Source organism: Pteropus vampyrus, unplaced genomic scaffold (assembly GCF_000151845.1).
Source record: "Pteropus vampyrus isolate Shadow unplaced genomic scaffold, Pvam_2.0 Scaffold58, whole genome shotgun sequence".
In the NCBI taxonomy this organism is placed as follows: Eukaryota; Metazoa; Chordata; class Mammalia; order Chiroptera; family Pteropodidae; genus Pteropus; species Pteropus vampyrus.
The window spans coordinates 673,041-695,100 of NW_011888839.1; the positions used below are offsets into that span (position 1 = coordinate 673,041).

Below are 22,060 nucleotides of genomic sequence, written 5' to 3' on the forward strand. Positions count from 1 at the left end.
ATGTCCGTCAGTAGATCAATGGATAAACAAAATGTGGTATATACATATAATGGAATGTTTTCAGCCATAAAAAGGAAAGTCTGGCATATGTTACAACATGGGTGAATCTCGAAGACATTATGCTAAGTGAAATAAGCCTGTCACAAAAAAACACATACTGTATGATTCCATTTATATGAGGTATTTAGAGTAGTAACATTCAGAGAAACAGAAAGTAAAATGGTGGTTGCCAGGAGCCAAAAGGAGGGGGAAATGGAGAGTTGTTGTTTAATAGGTATAGAGTTTCAGTTTTACAAGATGGAAAAGTTGTGGAGAGTGGTTGTACATTATGAATATACTTAAAACTGTACACGTAAAATTGGTTAAGATGGTAAATTTTATGTGTATTTTACCACAATTAAAAATTTAATATCAAAAGTTTATATACTGTATGACTCCATTTATATAGCGGTCTGAAAATGACAAAACTGTAGAGATGGAGAACAGATGATGGTTGCTGGAGTCAGGAACAGTGTGGAACAGAGAAGAGTGTAAATACAAAGAGGTATTATGGTGAAACAGTTTGGTAGTCTGTAATGGTGGTTTTATGAATCAATACATGGGATAAAGTTGCATAGAACTGTAAACACCTGCACACACAAAGAATCCAGTTTAAAAAATTCTGAAAATGGAATAAGGTCTTTAGTTTTGTTAACACTAATGTATCTATGTTAATTTTTTGGTTTTAATATTGTAGTATAGCTATATATTAGTGGAAGCTGGATGAAGGATACCTAAGACTCTTTATACTATTTTTGCAACTTTCTGTGAATCTGTAATTTCATTATTTTGAAAAGCTAAAAAAAATCACTTCTAATCAAGAGAGAAAATGAATGAATGAATGAATGAATGAATGAACAAACGAATGAACAGTAAGCCTTGGAGACAGGAGACCTGTATGTTCTAGTTTGATCTTTGTCAATAGGTAACAATGTGACCCTAGGCAAGTTATTCCATGTTTTTGAGCTTTAGTTTCCTAAGTAGCGAAGTAAGGAGTTTGACTACACAATTTCCAAAGGTGTTACCAATTCTAAACTAGTGTAGAAATTACTGTTGTAACAATATGTCAGGTAAGGAAGCCATCATCGCTTCTCAAGCAGGGAGTGAGCAGATTGAATGCAATATGGTGATACAAGTGTACAGTCCTTTTCCTACTATTTAAAAATCCTAAAAGCTCAGAAAACAATATTTTTTCAGACTCTTAAGCCTGATCTGAACTGATGAGATTATTTATATAGTCTTTCTTTATCCCACTTAATATGAATATTCTTGCATTTTGCTCTAGAAATATTAATGCATTCGATTATAGGCTGCTGCCTCATATCTTGCTGGAGTGCTGGGCAAAAGGCACCTTCTTAAAATCAGAAAATTTTTTGATTTGGGGAAGACATTTGGTTTCAAAGACTTTGGATAAGGCATCGTGGGCCTGTCCAAACTGGACAGTGGTATGTAGGATGGAGTAGAAGACCAGGTATGTGATGTAAATTGGTAGTGTGGGAGAAGCTGAAGGTAGTGACAATGCATCAATCCCCACTTCTTCCCAGTACAACTTAAACTAATGGTTCAGTAGTATCTTGCTAAGTAAATGTAATTATTTACTTGTATAAAAATTATATATTTCTAATCACTTAAATTTGTATAAATTGGTATTTTAAAGTACTTTTAGCTTTTATAAATTTATATACTGTCTACAGTCAAGAACGTTTTTAATAATCATATAGAGAACACTTAATTGTTTTAAAGGTGATGACTAATACTTTTTTCATATAGAAGTGATTAAATTTTTGTTGTTTAAACATAGCTGATTTTATTGAGCATTGTGGCTTTATTTATTTTAATTGATTACTCTTGACAGAGTTGGCTTTTAGGATTAAATTTTTGTTTAAATATTCTCTTTTTACTTTTGCCTTCAAAACACCGGTCTCTATTTTAGATTTAGATAGGTGGGATTAATTTAGTATGCATTTACTGGAGATAAATTATGACATTTGATGTCTCTCTTAGAGGGTATTGATTCTTTGGTAGAGACTTCTTGTTCCTGACTGAGTTCACTACAGTTACTCGGCTACCTAAAGAAACCTTATTAGTCTTTTCTGCATGGTAAAATTCTTTAGAGCTCTTTGAATTTATTATTAGAAATTTAATTTTAGTCCCTTGCATGTTTATGAAAGACCTTTTCTAGATTCAGTTCTGTAATTACTGATGGAAAACCTATGTTACTTATGAAGGACTTTTTCTTGGATGACTGGAATAAAATTATAAATTTTAATTCATTCCACAAATATTTGAGGTGCTCCAGGCATGGGATATACAAACAAGAATAAGACATAGTTGCTGCCCTTCAGGAATTCATGAGAGACAGTATAGTAAGCATGAGCTCTGGAATCAGACTGTTTAGATTTACATTCTGGCTGTTCCACTACTAAGCTCTGTGATCAGGCAGCATACTTAACCTCTCTGTGCCTTAGTTTCTTCATTTTTAAAATGAGGATAATAATAGTACCTATATCTTAGGGTTTTATGAAGGTTAAATGGGAAAATATAAAGTGCTTAGATTAGTACCTGGCACATAGAAAGTATCCAAATGTTAGCAATTATTATTACTAGAAATTCATTTTAGTGGGGAGAAGTGCAAATAGACTACCTTGAGGTAAATGCTATCATATGTATGAACAATATGCTCTAGGGACAGGGTATAACAAAATGTCTTTTTAGAAAAAATCGAAGACTTTCAAAAGTGAGATGATGTAAGAGTTGGGCCATATTGGATGAGAAGAAAATGAGAAGAAAATGACCAAGGTAGAGAAAGAAATTAAGACACAAGGAATTCTTAAAGTATAGAGAAGTTGTTTTTTGGTGTAGGCTGAACAAGGGATGGAATGAGGCAAAAGGAATAGGTTGGAAATGTCTACTTCAGCCAAGATAGAGTAACTAATGCTTGAGTTGCCCTTCCACTGTAAACAAATAGAATACTGGATATAACATATGAAACAACTATATGCTGCTTGGAGTACAGGTGGCACAGGATTGTGATCCCTATAGGTGGGGAAACAAATGAGCTGAGAACTATGATCACTCTGATGGTCTGCTGAGAGGTACTTTCTAAATAATAGCTCAGAGAGTGGGGACCTAGGCAGATCAGATTTTGCGGAGGCTGAGGCAGCTGGAAATTGTGGAGCAGAATACAGAAGAGGAGGGAGTATTCAGAGAAAAGCTCCAAAAATGTAAGGTGCCCATTTGAGTCTGTTACTGAAAACTAAATAACATATGCATAGGAGGAAAGTCTGTAAGGCTGGGGAACTATAAGCTGTACAATTCTCAGAGTTCTTCCAGAACTGGGAGACATTCAAGCTCTGACTGAACAGTGTAAAAAGAACAGCTGGGCACTCTAGAGACCCCAGAAAAGTTATGCCTTAGTAATGGAGATTAACCAGATTTAGAATACAGTGTATTCTAGAACCTCCCTAACAAACTAAACAGCAAGTCTCAAAAAGATTAAGCTGACCCAAAAGTAATTAAACTGCCAACCATAGCATACCAAAACTCTTTAAAGGAAGACTATAAAATCCAGACACTCCACAACAAAATATCACAATATCTAACATCCAATAAAAAATTACAACACAACTTATGAAGCAGGAAAATATGACCCATATCCAGGAGAAAAATCAGTCAGTAGAAACAGATCAATAAGAGACAGAGATGACGGAATTCGCAGACAAGAGTTTATTATAATTATGCTGAAATATTCAAAGGAAAACATGAGTAATGTAAAAAGTGATGGAAAAAATATATATCAAATGTAACTTCCATAACTAAAACTTTATAATAGAAAAAGGAAAATTATCTGGACTGGCTCAACAACAGATAAGACAAAAGAAAAGATAAGTGAACCGAAGACATAACAATAGTCTGGCAGAAGAGATCCGTGAAAAATTATTATTATTATTTTTTTAGGCGAGGCAACTTGTGGTTGACCTCACAGATTGCAAGGACCTTGTCAGCTTACAATCCCTTATTTTTTATTTTATTTTATTTTTATTTTATTTTTTATTTTCTTACACCTACATCACCTGGTCTTCTTAGGTGGTCTTCCATCCAAGTACTAACCAGGCTGAACCCTGCTTAGCTTCCAAGATCAGATGGGATTGGGCTTGTTCAGGGTGGCATGGCTGTAGACCATGAAAAATTATAGCTGATATTATTGTTAATGGTGAAAGACTGAGTGCTTTCCCTCTAGGATAGGAATCAAGAGAAGGATGTTCTTCCTTACCCCTTCTGTTCAAAAATTTACCAGAAGTTCTAGCCAGTCAAGAAAAATTAAAGGCATACTGGATTAGAAAAGAAAAGCAAGTTTTTATTATCAAATATCATGTGCTAGAAAATCCTTAGGAATTTATTAAAAAGCTACTAGAACAAGTTAGTGAATAGAGCAAGGTTGAGGGATGTCAAAGTAGTCATATTAATTGTATGTCTATATATTATCAATGAAGAGTTGGAAAATGGATTTATAGACAATACCATTTCCGACAGTATCAAAAACATGAAATGCCAAGGGATAAATTTAACAAAGCGTATTCAAAATCTGGATATTACGAATTATAAAACTTTGAAGAAATAAAAAAATGACTTAAATATACCATGTTCAAGGATTGGAAAATTTAATATATTAAAATGTCAGTTCTTCTTTAACTCATCTACAGATTTAGTATAATTTTTTGTCAACATTGACAAGCTGATTCTGAAATTCATCTGTGATTGCAAAGATCTGGAATAGCCAAAACAATTTTGAAAAATAACATTGTTGTAGGTCTTAACACTACATGATTTCAAGACTTCCTACAAAGCTACAATAAGCAAGACTGTGTGAGATCAGTGTAAAGATAAACATATACATTAATATAACCAAACAGATAGTTTAGAAATGGACCCACTTGTATATGGTCAATCAATTTGTGACATAGATAGCAAGGTAATACAATGGGCAAAGGATAGTATTTTCAACAAATGGTACTAGGCAAGGGGATGGGGGAAACCTTAATTCTTACCTCATACCATAAAGAACAATTACCTTGAAATGGATCTTGTATTTATATATGAAAACTAAAATACAAAAGTTCTAAAACAAAACAGTAAAAAATTTTGTGACTTTGTAGTAAGCAAAGATTTCTTAGCGTAATCATGAACCATAAACAAAAAAATTGATAGAGTTTAAAATCAGAATTTAAAACTCTACTTACTCTTTTAAAGATGCTGTTAAGAAAATAAGGCAAGTCACAGGCTGGCAGAAAATATACATGTTGATTGTCAAAGGACTTATATCCAGAACATATAAAGAAGTCTTACAACTCAAGACAACCAATTAAAAACATTGGAACGGATTTAGATATTGTACAAAAGAAGTTATTTGAATGGCTAGTAAGCACATGAAAACATGCTCAACACCATTAGTCATCTGGAAATGAAAGTAAAACCACAGTGAGATACTACTACATACAAAGAAGAATGGCTAAATTTAGAAAGTCAGACTGTAACAAATGTTGATAGGATGTGGAACAGCTGGAACTATCATACATTGCTCGTGGGAATGTAAAATAGTATAACCACTTTGGAGAATTGTTTGGCCATGTTTTAGAAAGTTAAGCATATCCCTATACCATATGACCCAGCAGTCCCACTCCTGGGTGTTGAAATGATAGAGAATAAAAGCCTATGTTCATTCAGAGATTTTAACATGATTGTTCAGAGCAGCTTTATTCACAGTAGCTATACACTAGAAACAATCAAAATGTCTCTCTAAGGTGAATAGAATACCCTTCAGAAATAAAAATGAATGGATTAACAATGCATTTGATAACATAGATATATCTCAGAAGTATTACACTGAATGAAAGGAGCTGGATACAGTAGAGTGCGTACTGGATGATCTCGTTTACATGAAAAATCTAGAATAGGTAAAATTATAGTGACAACAAGTGTCCACTTTGGTTGATTGGGGCCCTAAGGGGAACAAGAGAACTTTTAGAGTCCTGGAAATGTATTATGTCTTTATTGTGGTAGTGGTTACACGGATGTATGCATTTGGCAAAACATTTTATTATACACTTCAAATGCATACATAAATGTTATTGAGTGTTTCATTAATCTATTCATTTTTTATTGCTGAAAGATAGTCCATTGCATGAATATATGGCATTCTGTTGATCTGGTCACCTTAAACGAACATTTTGATTGTTTCTAGTTTGGCTACTGTGAATAAAGCTGCTTTGGACTAAATAAAGTTGATTTAAAAAATGAAGGAAAGGAAAGGTTGTGGCCAGAGTTTGAAGAGCTTCGTGTGTCATCTTAAGAAGATCTAATTTTGTCCTGAGATCTGCGGAGACTGTAAAGGTTAGGTAGTAGAGAGACCTGAATAGATACACCTTTTTTAAAGCTGACTTTTGCAGCTGTGAAGGTTGTGGATTGCAGAGAGGAAAAACTGGAGGCAGTAAGACTTGGCAAAAGATTGCTGTGGTCTCTTCACTTCTCCCCAAGCTTTATTGAAGTACAATTATCAAATAAAATTATATGTATTTAAAAGTGTACAGTGTGATTATTTGATACATGTACACATTGTGAAATGATTACCTCAATCAGGCTGATTAACACATCCATTAGTAGGAATGCTTATGATCTGTCCTCTTAGTAAATTTCAAGTATACAGTACCGTATTATGAACTATAATCACCATGCTAGACATTAGATCCCCAGGACTTATTCAACCTAAAACATCTCCCCATATCCTCAATTCCCTAGCTCCTGGTAACCACCATTCCATTCTTTGTTTCTGTGAGTTGAGTTTGACTTTTTTTTTTTTTTCAGTTTCTACATATATAAATAAGATCATACGGTATTTGTCTTTCTCTGTTTCATTTATTTCACTTAGCGTAATGTCTTCTGGGTTCATCTGTGCTTTTTGCAAATGGTAGGATTTCCTTTTTTCTCATGTTTGGATAATATTTTGTTGTGTGTGTTTATCACATATTCTTTGTCCATCAGTCAACAGACACTCGGGTTGTTTCCATATCTTGGCTGTTGTGAATAAAGCTGAATGAACACGGGAGTGTAGATATCACTTCAAGATAGTGATTTTGTTTCCTTCAGATGTATATCCTGAAGTGAGATTTCTGGATCATATGATAGTTCTATCTTTGATTGAGGAACCTCCATACTATTTTCCAATTTACATTTCCACCAACAGTGTACAAGGGTTCCCTTTTCTCTACATCCTCACCAACACTTACCTCTTGTCTTTTAAATAAAAGCCTATATAGAATTGCAGTAGTCTTTCATTATACATCATTTTGGAAGCACTCTAGAGCATTTCTTACATGCCATCCATACTCGTTCTAAATCGCTCTGTATACCAGTATCCAATGCTCTCTTGGTAGCTGATATAATCATTCTATTTAAGCCATCTTTTTGTCCTTTCTGGCATGATGATCCAGGTAGCAATCTCAGCTTCCAGTTCAGGGCATCATTATTGTGTCTCTTGGTGGAAGCATTATTTCCTTAGGCACTAAAACTTTTAGCAGCTCCCAGGCTTAAAGACAGGAAACAAAATTTTGAGAGGTCATTAGTTGTGAAAGTCACATCCAGTATCCAGTTGGAAGAGGGCTTGTTCAGTTGACAAGCTGCATTTTGTAGCAATAGGCCAGCCTCCCAACATGGTAACTCCCAGCTGGACCCTTGCCTGTGTTGTCATAGGCTCTTTCACTATTGTGTGGGCCTGGCTGCTTTTGGAAGATGGGAAGGGTACATGTTAAGATTAGGGAAGCTGTTGGTCACCAGCCAATTGACTGACTTTTGCTGAGAAGTGAGTTTATTCATGAGAGGCACTATCAAGTAGGCTATCATGATAGCACACAGGTAAGTTCACAGATAGTAGTGTTGGTAGCAGCATGACAGGGAAATCACATCCAGACACAGAATAAATGTATCTTTTGAAGAAGAAAAATTGCTCTCCTCTCCAGGGTGAAAAGGTTGCTGGGTCCATTCCTTATGAGGTAAATGGTTTGTCTGAAAGGGTATCATGTAGGGACACTTAGCAGTGACAGCCATCAGGTTATTCTTGGTGGGAGGAAATCCTTGTTGAGAACAGGCATTGCTGCCATTACTTGCCACCACTATTGCCTTGTCAAGTACTGACTTGACTAGACAAGGAGAATGACTCACTTTGTCAATGAGAGTCACTCTGTGCATGTGCTTGTTAAGAGCCTCTTCTCAATCATGGTAGTTTTGTTGAGAAGTCATATGGAACACAGGTATTTTCAGGTACTGGTCCTATTATCAGAGATTTATCCATATAACCCTTCCCCAAACTAATCTTCAAGAGAATTGGGTATTTTCTTTTTTCCAGCTTGTGATTACTTGGGTAAATGGCCAGAGGTCTATTTGGGAAAAAAATCTTGCACAAGGGATTTGGCCTCTTCATTCAAGCACTGTGGGTCTCTGATTTGGACGAGAGGCCATGACCCTCTCTACTGTAGCGCCTCAGATAGGTCTCTGATCACTATACTTGGAGTTGTTTGTTTTGATTATTTAAATCAAAACAGATCTTAGTGTCATGCCTGTTGATCTGAATTCTGGTGTCTGATTAAATATAGAGGGATTTCTGCCTAGCACAACAAAACATGAGATTACCTCATATTCCTATATCTACCTTGCTGCCTGTTAGAATCACCATGCCCACTTTGCTTCTGGCAGTTACCTGCTACTACCTGGACCTAGCTTCCCCAGAGCTCCTCCCGTTGCTTTCTGATTTCAGGAAGTCCATTTCAGTTATAGTCTTTCCCACCGGAATCCTTAGGCCTGGAAACAAGAGCCACTAACATGATTAGTCATGATTGTGGTGTGCCCCTCACCAACTTATTTCTTCTGTCAAGAGTGGAGAGAAGATTGTCTGGGCCCATTGAAGAAACATGCTAAGAACAGTATGTTATATGAATAAAAATGTTATAAAGTTTGAGTAGAGAAAAGTGGTGAGAGAACGGCATCATCATAGGCTTCTTTCATTGCAAAGAACCTACCCAGACTGCCAAAACTATTTTCATAATGGGAGCCACAATTTTAGTTTCAGTCCAGTACCGTCTGTCATAGTAAATTAACGACAATTCTAATAAGTTTTGTATTCAATTTGTAATATTATTTATATATAAGAACTATAACCATAAAGTGGTTGTCATTCTTATAATTTTGATATTTATACATATTTAAATAATACTTTAATAAAAATCATTTAAAGCAACTGGATGACTGAATTTTTACCCTTTAAAAATTTATTACTCAAGGTTAAGGAATACCAATTAATCTTAATTCTGGACCCAGTTAATAAGAAGAAATTGATCATAGTTTTTTAAGTGCTACAATATTTAATTCTTTGTGCTTAGATCCTAGCAAATTAGGATTCAGATACATCTCTCATATATTGCTCATTACTACTCTATTGCTAATTGTTTTTCATCGATAACTGTATTCTACAGTTGTCCCATCTATAGGATTTAGAATTGCGTGTGTGTGTGTGTGAAACACCTTATTGGCCCCTTTAGTTAATGAAAAATACTCATCTGAATTTGTGATTTGAAGAGTTTAATGAATGTTTTTCCAAAAATAGCTACCCTAGAATAGGTGTTTGAAATGGGTACTAGATGTTCACCATTCAGGTAGTTGTTTCTCATTTAATATTTATTTGAAGTTCTAGATACAAATCTTAGTTTATGGAGTGCAGCTGGATTTGCTTTTCTTCCTATGACTCACCGAAGGCTTTTCAAAACCTTTCATTTTTTTCTATTTTCATGTACCGAAACTTCATTTTAACAAATATTCTTAAATAGCCTTAAAAATTACCATTTTCTTGGAATCTCCTTGGAAGGTTATTTTATTTGCTCCAAAGATATTTTAGCAGACTGAGTTGTTTTTTTCAGAATTGTGAGGCTAGAGATAGGTCTAGCAGTACTGTTCTGAATTTTTTAAACAATAATTTACATGAATATATTCTTTATTGTGTTTCATAATTATAGGGGCTTTTTGATAGGTGCTTTCTATATCTCAAATGGTTAGCATTCATCAAATAAATGGAATTTATTTTATCCTCAGAATAAAAATGTCTTCATGAATCTTCTATTTCACCAACATTTCTCTCTAAGTTTAGGCTGTTACTTTTATGTTGCTCTGTAAAGAAATGTCATTTAGTTTCACAGGATTAATGCTGTAGTATATACAAAACATTTATTAGAAGCATCTTTATGTAGTTTGATTATTATTTATTTTCTTACATACTTTTTATCATGTAGTACCCATGATTAAAAACAAGTGTGAACATATGACAATAGAGTGTGCATGGTACAATTTTATGGGTACATTCCAGAAATGAACACCTAGAAGTTGGTGGTCCTGGCCCCAGCATTTTAATCTAACTTTAAAAATACTTATGAATATACGTGGTCAACTTAGGAAAAAACTGGGGTGGAGCTTTTCCACCCTGGATTATTTTTATTGTTTCATAGGATGAGCTAAAAAAAATAATGTCTTTGATTTTGAATGTACGTTATAATAGTAGGTTCATTGGTTAAATGGTCAGGGTAATATCTCTTGCTCTGTAGAGGGCAATACTGTGAGCTTGATCATTTAATTTCCCCCCCCAAATTATATTGAGTTTCTGATTACGTGTCATCTAGTGAAAAATCCCTTTTAAATTTCTGGTAGATATTATCCTGTTAGCTGTTTGATGCTTCTTTCATTTAGTTCTGAGTTGGGGAATGCAGACTGATTTTAATTTTAATTTGGAATTCCAACTAATTTTAGTTTAACTTAATTACAACGAAAGCACAATATTCTATAAACAGCACTGCAATATAGGGAGGCAGTAGTGGATAAGGTTGTAGATAAGAGCATAGGCTTGTGAACTTACCAATACCTGGATTTGAATTCCAACACTGCCATTTTCTAGCTGCGTGAACCACAGGATTCCTTGAGCCTTGTTACCTCATCTGTAAGAGAGAGGAAATTATTATTATTCCTGTATCACAAGATACTAATGAGGATTACATGAGACAACACACTGTAGAATGTTTAGCTTAGGTGCTCAATAAACATAGCTGCTGTTATTAGCTATTATTTATGCTGATAATTATTTCTCTGTGACCTCAGGTCAGTCTTTTATTTATTTATTTTTTTCATTTACCTAATTTTGCTCAGAGGATAGTTTTAGGAATCCACAGAAATATTATAGCTAAAAATGATTTGAAATGTATATTGTGCTGTACAAAAATAAGGTAGAAGTGTAGTATTATGACTTATTGTTAGAAATAGTGGCAGTTGAAGTTATGTGGTATAGTGGAAAGAACATAGTTTTGGAAGCAGAATGTCTTTACTAGCTGCTGTTTGGGCAAGTTAACTATTTAGAGCTTCAGTTTTTTCTTTTTCTTTTTAAATTATTAAATTTATTAGGGTGACAATGGTTGATAAAATTATATAGGTTTCAAGTGTATAATTCAATAATACACCATCTGTATATTGCATTGTGTGTTCACCACCCAAAGTCAAATCTCCATCGCCATATCAGTTTTCTCATCAGTGAAAATGGGAACAATAATACCTATCTTGTGGAATAATGCCGATCTTATTGTGAAGCTTGGATGTAAGGCCTAGGTGACAACATAGTTTTCTTTCCCCCTTCCTAACTGGAGAATAGAAAATGTTTTTGGCAAGAACAAGCATCCTTTCTGAAGCAAAATATAAGTTAATTTTGGATTAGAGATTATTTTATTTTCATTAATGAATTACAAATAAAATATGATTGACTAATGGTTTTTGACATCTAATATATAGTATGAAAATATCTTAGCTTTAAGACATTGTAGATTTAGACAGAATTCGAGAACAAATTCTAATCAGCAGGTGCACAACTTCTGCAAAAAAATGTGGAATTTGTCATTCTATAATTTACTCCTCTATCAAAAACAGCTGTCTCCAAATAGTGCTTCATACTGTTGGCAAATTAAGTACAAATTCAGGAAGCAATCTGTGTTTCATATGATTGTGATTTGTAAAAATAATTTAGACGTAAGCTATCCACAAACCATTTTTTTAAGGAAAAATTCTTTCTAAATCCTCATATGTTGGCATTACACATGAGTTTCATAGTTTAAATTCTGGAACCTGCAAGCAGAAATATAAGAAAGGGCTCATTTAGGATGGAATGGCACACATTTCTAATTGGGAGGGTCTTCATTTTGATTTTTGCCCTCCTGCCCTACCCCTTAACCAAAAACCAAAGCAAAACATCTGGAGTTTATTTAGGCAATATAAATATTCTTAGAAGAATGAATCCCTAATCATAAAACTTTTCTGGAACTGAAAAATACTTTTGAATAGACAGAATTCACATGATTAGTAAAAATATCTTTGAATTCATAAAGGCTTTCACAAGTCACGAGTGCAAAGTTTGGGAGCAGTGGGGACTGAGGCTGATGGAGTTGTTCATATGCCTTAGAAGGAAAGCAGTCCAGTAGTCACAAGGGTTATTCCCTCAGCTTTTCCTTTAGAAAATTTTCCAATAAAAGTAACTTATTTATTGTTAAATGGTGGTTATTTTACTTTGAAAGATGTACCAAAGGTAACAGTTTTATTTTCTTTTCACGTATTTAAACAAGTTTTGCTACATGGAGACCAAGAGAAAGCAATGCCCTTCAAAGCTCTTATGTTCATCTTTTCCTTCGTACTTCTGTCCCTGTAAGTAAGATGGAGGGTAGGGAGAAGGAATAATAGCTAAGCTTTGAATTTGGAGGGGAATTGAATGGTATAGCTTACGTTGCAATTAGTCAACCAATGTTTATTGACCATCTCTTGTATATTAGAGCACGATGAGAGTTGTGTTGAGGTGAAAAGTTTTCAGAGAACTAAGAGTATTCTTGAGGAAACTAGATGTAAATGAAGTTTAAACGATGATACAAGATAAATATAATTTGATCATAATTGTTAGTAATTGCCAAATGAAGAGTTTAGTTTCAGGTTACAGGAGATCAGAGGAGGAGCAGACTGCTCTGTGGGCTGGCTAAACCGGAAGACTTCATGGAAGAAGAAGAATTTTGAGCAGCTGCTTGAAGAATGAGTAGAATTGGATGGAAAATAGAAGTTATTTCTGCCCTTCCCTTTACCTGGAATGCCAAGTGTAGAAGTCAAGAAGAACAGAGTTAGTATGTTAATTTTGAATCAAAATCAACATTGAACCATGTGGGAGAATTTTAACTTTAATGAGCTGGAAAAAAACCTCTTGATGATTTTAGCATATTATAAGTCCCCTTAATTCAGGCCTATAATACAAAAACAAAAATAAAAATTTTTAAGTGCTGGAGGGACATAGAGAAAGTGTTGCCATTCCAGATATTCACTATGAAAACAGCAATGTTATACTATTAAACCTGTACATTTCAAGCAGTTTATGTGAGGGAAAGAACACACAGAGAAACCATTTGTCTCCACTAGAGAAACCTTCACTTTAAACTGTACAATAAGCCTTGGTAACTCTAGAGCATCAAATAACCTTTCATGGATTCTGGTCCTGATACACATTACCAATCTAACGAGGAAAGTGTTTCTAGTATGCCTTCCTTCTTCCTTATCCTCAGAACTAAAGTGATTCTGTTTTTCTCAAGATCATTTCAAAGAAGATATCAATTTTGTTATTATATTCTCTTACCCCTTTTTCCTGTCCATCTTTCGTCAGTATGTTTTAATTAATTATCTATTTTAAAATATACTCATTGCCATTTATAATTATATATAAATAGAAACGTAGAGATGATCAACTTCATGGTGAGTGGACATACATAGTGCTTGGGTTGCATATTGTTTTTTTAAAGCAAATCTGGTCAAGTTTTGTTTGCTCTTAGACTAGAAATGAATCACATCTTTTCAGGAACCCAGAGGAATCATAAAGAAAAAGCAAGTGTTGTGGTATCAGGCAGAATTATTTTATTTTATTTCTGTTAAACTAAAAAATCAAGTAGAGTTTTTAGCCTTATTATTTATAAAAATCTCTAGTTGAAAAGAGCCACCTTCGGTATAAGTTATTTGATTTTTCAAAAATTAATTCCATTTCTATATAAAACATGTCCCTGTTAGAGAGTACAGACATTTGTTTTAAAAGTACCTGTAATCTTAACCATTAATACAGAGGTAGCTAGTATTAATATTTTAATATGTAGGCTGCAAGTCTATAAATGAGTTTGGTTCATGCGTATATATTTGTTTCTTGCCTTTTTCTCCTAGCAGTGTATAGAGAATTGCTTTTAATAGTAAATATAATTTTTAACAACTACATGGCATGATAAATACATTCCAATATTTGGATATACCATAATATAATTCATTATCTTCTTTTGTTGGACATTTTTTCCTTAAATTCTTCACTGTTGTACATAGTACTGTGATGAAGAAATTTTCATATATATCATTACACACTTATTTATTTCCTGAGGATAAATTCCCAGATGTTGAGTTTCTGAGAAAAAGAGTATGCATGTTTTCTTTTGAAAATATTTTCACATTTTAATTTATATCTAAAGTATATGGGAATGCCTGTTTTTCCTCATTCTTGCTAACCTTGGAAATCAATGTTTGCCAATTTCATAGGTGCTAGAAATATCTTTTTTATATGTTGAATGTTTTTCAATACTAGTTGGATTAAGTCTTTTTTTCTTGTATTTATTGGCCAATTTTATTTCTTCTTTTGTGAGTTGTCTATTTATAGCTTTTGCTCATTATTGATTGTATTTTTATCTCCTTATTGACATACATATGAGAGCTCTCTGTGTATTAAGGGTTTTACTTTTTTGTTACGGCTTTTTGCTGTGTGTTAAGGGTTTTACTTTTTGTTATGGCTTTTTGCTGAACAGAAGTTCTTTGGTTTCTCTTTTATCTTTTTATTTTGAAATAATTATCTATTCACAAGAAGTTACAAAAATAGTAGAGCAATGTCCCTTATCCCCATTATCCAGCTTTCTACAGTGGTAACATCTTGCATAGCTGTAGAACATTATTAAAACCAGAAAATTTACATTGGTATAATACCTGTAAGTAAACTACAGATGTTATTTGGATTTTGCTAGTTTTTACATGCATTCATTTGTGCATATGTGTGTTCTATAAACTTATATGGCATGTATAGATTTGTTTAACTACCACAATCAAGATACAGAACTGTTCATCACCATGAAGACACTCCCTAGTGCTACCCCTTTATAGTCTCATCCTCACCTCTTTCCTAACTCTGGGAATCCATTGATCTGTTCTCTACGTTTATCATTTCGAAATGGAATCATATAGTGTATAATCTTTTGAGATTGGATATTTTCACTCAGCATAATGTCTTTGTGATACAACTAAATTGTTGTTTGTCAATAGTTTATTCCCTTTTATTGCTAATTAATATTTCATTGTCTGAATGTACCATAGTTTATTAATCCATTTACCATAAAGCCCAAGTTTTGGCTATTACAAATAAAGTTGCCATGAATATTCATATTTTTATATGAACATAAGTTTTCATTTCTCTAAGATAAATGCTCAAGGGTGTGATTGTTAGATTGTATGATAAATGTATGTTTAATTTTATAAGAAACTGCCGAATTGTTTTCCAGAATAGCTGTACTAGTTTACACCAGCAATGTATGAGAAATCTAGTTCTTACACATCCTTGGCAGCATTTGGTATTGTCAGCATTTTTAATTTTTTTAGCCATTCTAATAGGTGTGTAGTAATATCTCATCTTGGTTTTAATTTTTGTTTCCTTAAACACTAACGATGTTGAACATTTTTTCATGTGCTAATTTGCCATCCTTACATCTTAACTTGTCTGTTCAGGTCTCTTTTGCTCATTTTCAAATGGATTGTTTTCTTACTGTTGAGCTTAGAGAGAGTTCTTTACACATTCTAGATACAAGTCATTCAGATATGTGATTTGCAACTACTTTCTTCCAGTCTGTGGCTCATCTTTTTATCTTGTTAACAGAGTCTTCACAAAGTAAAAGTTTTTAATTATGATAAAGTTCAATTACTGATTTTCTTTTCTTCTATAGATCGAATTTTTGATGTGATGTCTAAGAACTTTTCCCTAGCCCTAGGTCTCAAAAATGTTCTCCTATGTTTTCTTCTAAAAGTTTTATAGTTTCATGTTTTGCATTTAAACTCATGGTTCATTTTGCACTGGCTTTCATATATACAATGAGTTTTAAGTCAAGGTTCTTCTTTTTTTTTTTTGCCTGTGGATATCCAGTTGTTTCAGCACAATCTCCTTCCTCCATTGGACTGATTTTGCACCTTTGTCAGAACTCAGTTGATGTATTTGTATTGATCCATTTCTGGGTTCTCTGTGCCATTGATCAATGTTTGTTCTTCTGCCAGTACCACACTGTCTTGGTAACAATGGCTACATAATAAGACTTGAAGTCAAATAAAGTGATTCCTTCTACCTTATTCTACTTCTGCAAAACTGTTTTGGAATAAGCTTGTCTGTATCTGTGATACTTCTTGTGGTGGCAGCAAAGCATAGCACCTCTCCAGCTTGCCTTGCATATGGTACTGGATCTGGCTAAGGCCAGGAGAAGGTGACAGTATTCCACTGGGGTGAGCTTCTGAATGTCCAACTGAGCACAGCGTGGGAGGGAGAACTTTTTTAGGTAATAAGAAGTCATTCTTAATATTAAACAGAGGTGTTGAAAATTTTTTTTGTTGAAAATTTTCCTTTAGTGGTATCAATATAAGACTAGTATACAGTATTTAGAATGGCATTGTCCTGCTTGAAAGCAAAGGCATAGACGGCTAAGTACTCAAGGACCCTTCTGTTTTCATTTTATCCACTGTTGTCAGGGACTTGGGTTTAGGTTTCTACAGCAACCACGGTCTGGACTACATAATACCAACACTTTATGTGCATGTGGTGTTAACTCTGATGCCTTATACGCTACACGTGGCAGAGTTACAGTTGCTATGGAGATCAATCTTTGGACATATTGGTTGATAACAATGTCTCTCATATGTGGATTTTGCTGCTGAAAGACTATGAAGTGATGTTATGAGTTGACCAAGAGGTACATAAGACTTTAATATGCATATTTTTATTTGAATTCTACCACTTAAGGCTGATGGCGAAATTATATATTCAAGATGAATATATTGAATATATAATTCATCTTGAATAAAATTATATATTCATCTTGAATCTATAATTTTCTATTTTCTACTTAGTTTTCATAACCATCATTTTAAATAGCTATATAATATTTCATCTATGATTATACATATTTTACATTGTTTTTACATTGTTGGATTTTATGTTGTTTCAGAATGATAGATCAAGCTGTGAGATATATTTTTGTTTATTAGATAGATCCCATGATGTGGGAGTAGTTAGCCAAACATAAACATTTTATAGTGTTTAATTCAAATTGCCAAATTGTATTTTTAAAGCATTCTAATCAGTTTATTATAAGACACGATCAGCCGTGTATGAGAGTACTAATGTCACTTTGCCAATATTTGTCATTATCATTTTTAAAAAGACTTTTTTACTAATTAGGGAAAAAACGTTACTCTGATTTAAATTTAATTTACTTGAAAAAGTTTTTTAAATTTCTATTTATTAGTTTCTCTTTTTATGTTCTGTTTATTTTTCATGGTTTGAGTGGTTTCTTATTAATCTTTATGAGATCTTTATATAGTGAAATTATTGTATTATATACTACAGATTTTTTTTAACATGGGTTTTTAAATTTTAAATGTTTTTATGTTTTTTCCTTTGTGAGTCTTCTATTTTCTCTGTGCTTAAGTTTTGCCACCTAAAGAAGGTTTGCAGTAAATATTCAGTTCTGTTTTCTTTTACTTCTTTCATCACTGCCCTTAACAAATTGGTTAACAAGCTGAGAAGTTTGGGTACTTATGAGTCCAGACTTACTGTATGACTTATGTACCAAAGCAAGTACCAAATTAACTTGGTTCCATTTACATAGTTTATCAAAAATTGGAAACAAATTTTTAAAAGGACTAGAGAAGAAATCTAGCAATTTCAGTGCATTCCTAAGGTATTTATTACCCTTTGCTAGAAGGTTTATTCACCATACCATCACGTGTGTTCGTGCAGATAATTGAGAATTATAGTAAGCTGTCTTAGTCTATGATACACAGACAGAATGCACTTTAATTGCATTCTAATTTATTATCTGATGAAAGTACCTTGCTAACAAATCAACCCGGATATGACTTATTGGATAGCCTTTGCACTTAGAGGAATAATCAGTCTGTAATCATAAACAACATGAACTATTCATCTTCTAGATTGCTATCGTATTTATTACTCTAAATTCCTGTGCCGGGTTTCTTTCCTGTTTGTTTCCCACTTCATGGCTCATGTGTCTCCACCTGCCTGCTGTAAGTTGGTGGAATCCTATGCTTACAAATTATTTTTCTTGAAGTAGGGGTTATGCATATGCCTAAAAACAGAGTGCTGTCACTTTACTGTAGAAATAAAATGCATTTCCCCTCAATGACAGTAAATAGAATAAACTGTCAACATAATATACTAATACATGATTTATTCTCTGCTGGCCTGGTAAGAACTAACACAATTTTAATTCTATAAAGAAATAAAAACTTTGTCCCCTGATGTCCTCTATTACTTCCTGCTGATTCCAAAAAGGAGGTATGCAAGTTAAAATGCAACAACTTCCAGCCCCTGTTTTCTTTTGAGACAACCTTGTGCAGAGAATTGGTATCGGGGAGTAAATTTAGCCAAGTGATGCCATTCTCTGATGCAGTACCTTCATAAAATTCTACCACTTAAGGCTGATGGCAAAATGAGCAACCTATGGCACTAATTCCACAGAATGATTTAAAACTTTGTAACATTACATTTCCTCAGTTGATCCAAATCTTTTTGAATACCACTATGTTAGGAGGGCATTGGAGTGGGACTAAAGTGTGGGGAGTACAAAACCATGTACAAAAACCTAAAGACATTCATAGTCGGCCTCCTCAATGTAGTTACAATAAAGTTAATTGCCTTCCCTATTTCAGAAACCATTTTTTCTGTCTCCTCTATCTCTACCTTAATAATTTTAGTTGAATCTACCTGTCCTGCTTAGTATCTTTAGCAACCAAAGAGGATAATAATCCTTATTTGAGAGTATTCTCTTTTTATGAACACTGATCTTACATCTAGAAGAGACCTCACTTGTGCTTTTGGTATGACGCTGTCAGAACGAGTGTACCTAGAATTGTGCTATGATTTTTTGTTTCCATTCCTGGCCCATATTTGTGTCAAAATGGAAGGTAAAAAGATATTGGTCTATTTCACTTACCCTATTTACATTGGAAGTTGGTTTTGGCATGCAAATCACCTTAGGTGGGCTTGGAAGTTCTGTTCGGAAGGATTTGGCCCCAGTTTGGATCTATTCAAGGCATTGTTGACTTCTCTGTTTCCTGACCCCTTAGAGCTAGATCCTGTGTGCTATCCTGTCTGAATATTAGGAAAAAATTAGGGATCGTTCTTACCTAACTTTCCTACCAATGCCCTTACATTCCTGCTTGGGAAGTCTATATGCTTCTATTGGCACTAATCCAAAAGAGAAACCACATTTACTATTTTAGGATCAGGTTGAGGAAATGATATCTTGACAAGATGCAGAAAGAAGTATTTCTGAGCAGCCGGACTTGCTTTGTGCATCCTATTTAGGCAGCCCACCTATTTTATCAGGATCTCTGGCTGTGCTTGAGAATGTTTGCAGAGGCTAACTCCAAGCCAAATCCTACTGTGAAGCTATAGCTCAGTTTGCTTTGGAGACAATTTACTTCATGTTTGCTATCCCCTTTGCTCTGTAGCTGTTTCTTCCTACTCTGGTTCCTGATATTTCCTTCTATTGTCAGTATTTTCTGGATCCATGCATTCTTTGCATGAATTTTTCAAGAACTTCCTTCTAAGGCTATGTTTGAACTCCATTTCAGGAATAATAACTATACAGTTATATTGTGAATTTAGTGGCATTTTTGACCTTCAGGAAGACCCTTTTAGGTTCAAATTAGAGAAAAATAGTTATAGCTGGCCATAGTAGAATATAAGTCACACTTTGGCTTCCAGCCTTATAATTCTCCCCAGAATAGGTCTAGGAGCACTAATGACTTCCGTATTACTAAATGTAATGTCTTTGTCCTAATTGTATTGTTGACAGTTTCCTTTTTCTTGAAAAACACTCTTTACTTGGTTTTCTTCTGACTTTCTAGCCATTCTTTCCCTGCCTCTGTGGCAGGCTTATCCAGGTGATTAAATGTTACTATGCTCTTTTATGACTCTCTTCTCTCTCCAATTTACCCTTCAATATCCTTCAATTACCAGAAACAATCTACTTTAGTGTAACCTTACCCACCTGACCTCCTCCTAGTCTACTCCCTAAATTCTTGAAGAACAGAAAAGTAGATATGAACATATTAAAAAACATACCATATTCTCGAATAGGAATTCTCAGCATTATAAAGTACCAATTCTCCCATACTTAATTTACAAATTAAAGTTATCCCAATGAACATACTAGACAAACTAATTATAAAGTGCATATCAAATCCTGAATAACCTTGAAAAAGAAGAGCAATGAGCAGGGACTAGCCCTTCCAGGTATTAAAACATACCATAAAGCTTCAATTAAAACAATGTAGTACTGGTGCAGGCATTGACAGACTATTAGAGTAGAATTGAACATTCAGAAATAGACTAGAAAATATAGCACCTTTGGATATGGTAAAAGCATTATCTCACATCAGTAGAAGTAAAGATAGACTAATACCTGGTATTGATATTACTGTGTAGCCATCTGGAAAGAGAATATTAGGCCCATACTTGACAGTGTATACTTGGATGAACTCCAGATTGGTGAGATACTTAAACATAAAACATGAAACCACAGGAGAATTTAATTATAACCTTAGAGTTATATAGCCTTTCTAAAATTGTGACTCAAAATCCTGAGCTCAAAAGATTGGTTAATTTACCATTTAAAAATCTGTGTGACCAAGATTCACCATAAGCAAAGTCAGAAGAGAAATGCAAGATTCATTACAATCTCTATCAAAATTCCAGTGATAATTTTCACAGGAATACAACAAAAATTTTAAAATTTGTATGGAACCACAAAAGACCTCAAAGAGCCTAGTAATCTTGAGAAAGAAGAACAAAGCTGGAAGTATTACACTTCTTAATTTCAGCCTATGTTACAAAGCTATAATAATCAAAATAATATGATATTGACATTAAAAAAACACACATTGATCATTGGTGCAAAATAGAAAGCCCAGAAATAAACCTACCTATATGTGGTCAATTAATTTACAATAATGGAGCCAAGAATATACAATGGTCAAAAGATAGTCTCTTCAATAAATGGTGTTGAGAAAAATAGGCAGCCACCTGTAAATGAAACTGGATCATTATCCTACACTGTGCAGAAAAATCAACTTTAATTAGATTAAAGGCTAGAACATAAACTTGAAACCATAAAACTTCTAGAAGAAAAGATAGGGGCTAAGCTCCTTGACATTGGTCTTGACAATGATTTTTTTTTTTTTGTATTCGACACCAAAGTGAAGGCAACAAAAGCAAAAATAAACAAATGTGACTATACCAACTAAAAAGTTTCTGTACAGCAAGAAAGGCAACCAACCGAATGGGAGAAAATATTTGCAAATCATATATCTGATAAGAGGTTAATATGTAAAATATACAAAGAACTCATACAATTCAGTAGGATAAAAAAAAAAAATCAAAAATTGAGCAGAAGATCTGAATAGACATTTTTCCAAAGAAGAGGTACAAATGGCCAACAGGTACATGAAAAAGTGCTCACCATTTGTAACTGTGTGGTGATGGGTGTTAACTTACCGTGGTAATAAATATATACACACACACACCCATATATATATATAGTAATGCAATATATAC

At 33.8% G+C, this 22,060-nt stretch overlaps 1 protein-coding gene and 1 pseudogene across 2 annotated transcripts in view; one reads left to right on the forward strand and one right to left on the reverse strand.

The window, feature by feature from the left end:
• The window catches only part of PDSS2 (decaprenyl diphosphate synthase subunit 2), a 211,833-nt gene that overhangs the window by 6,577 nt on the left and 183,196 nt on the right, over positions 1-22,060 (forward strand). The window lies entirely within an intron of this gene.
• Positions 4,101-4,219, reverse strand: LOC111740153 (annotated as a pseudogene).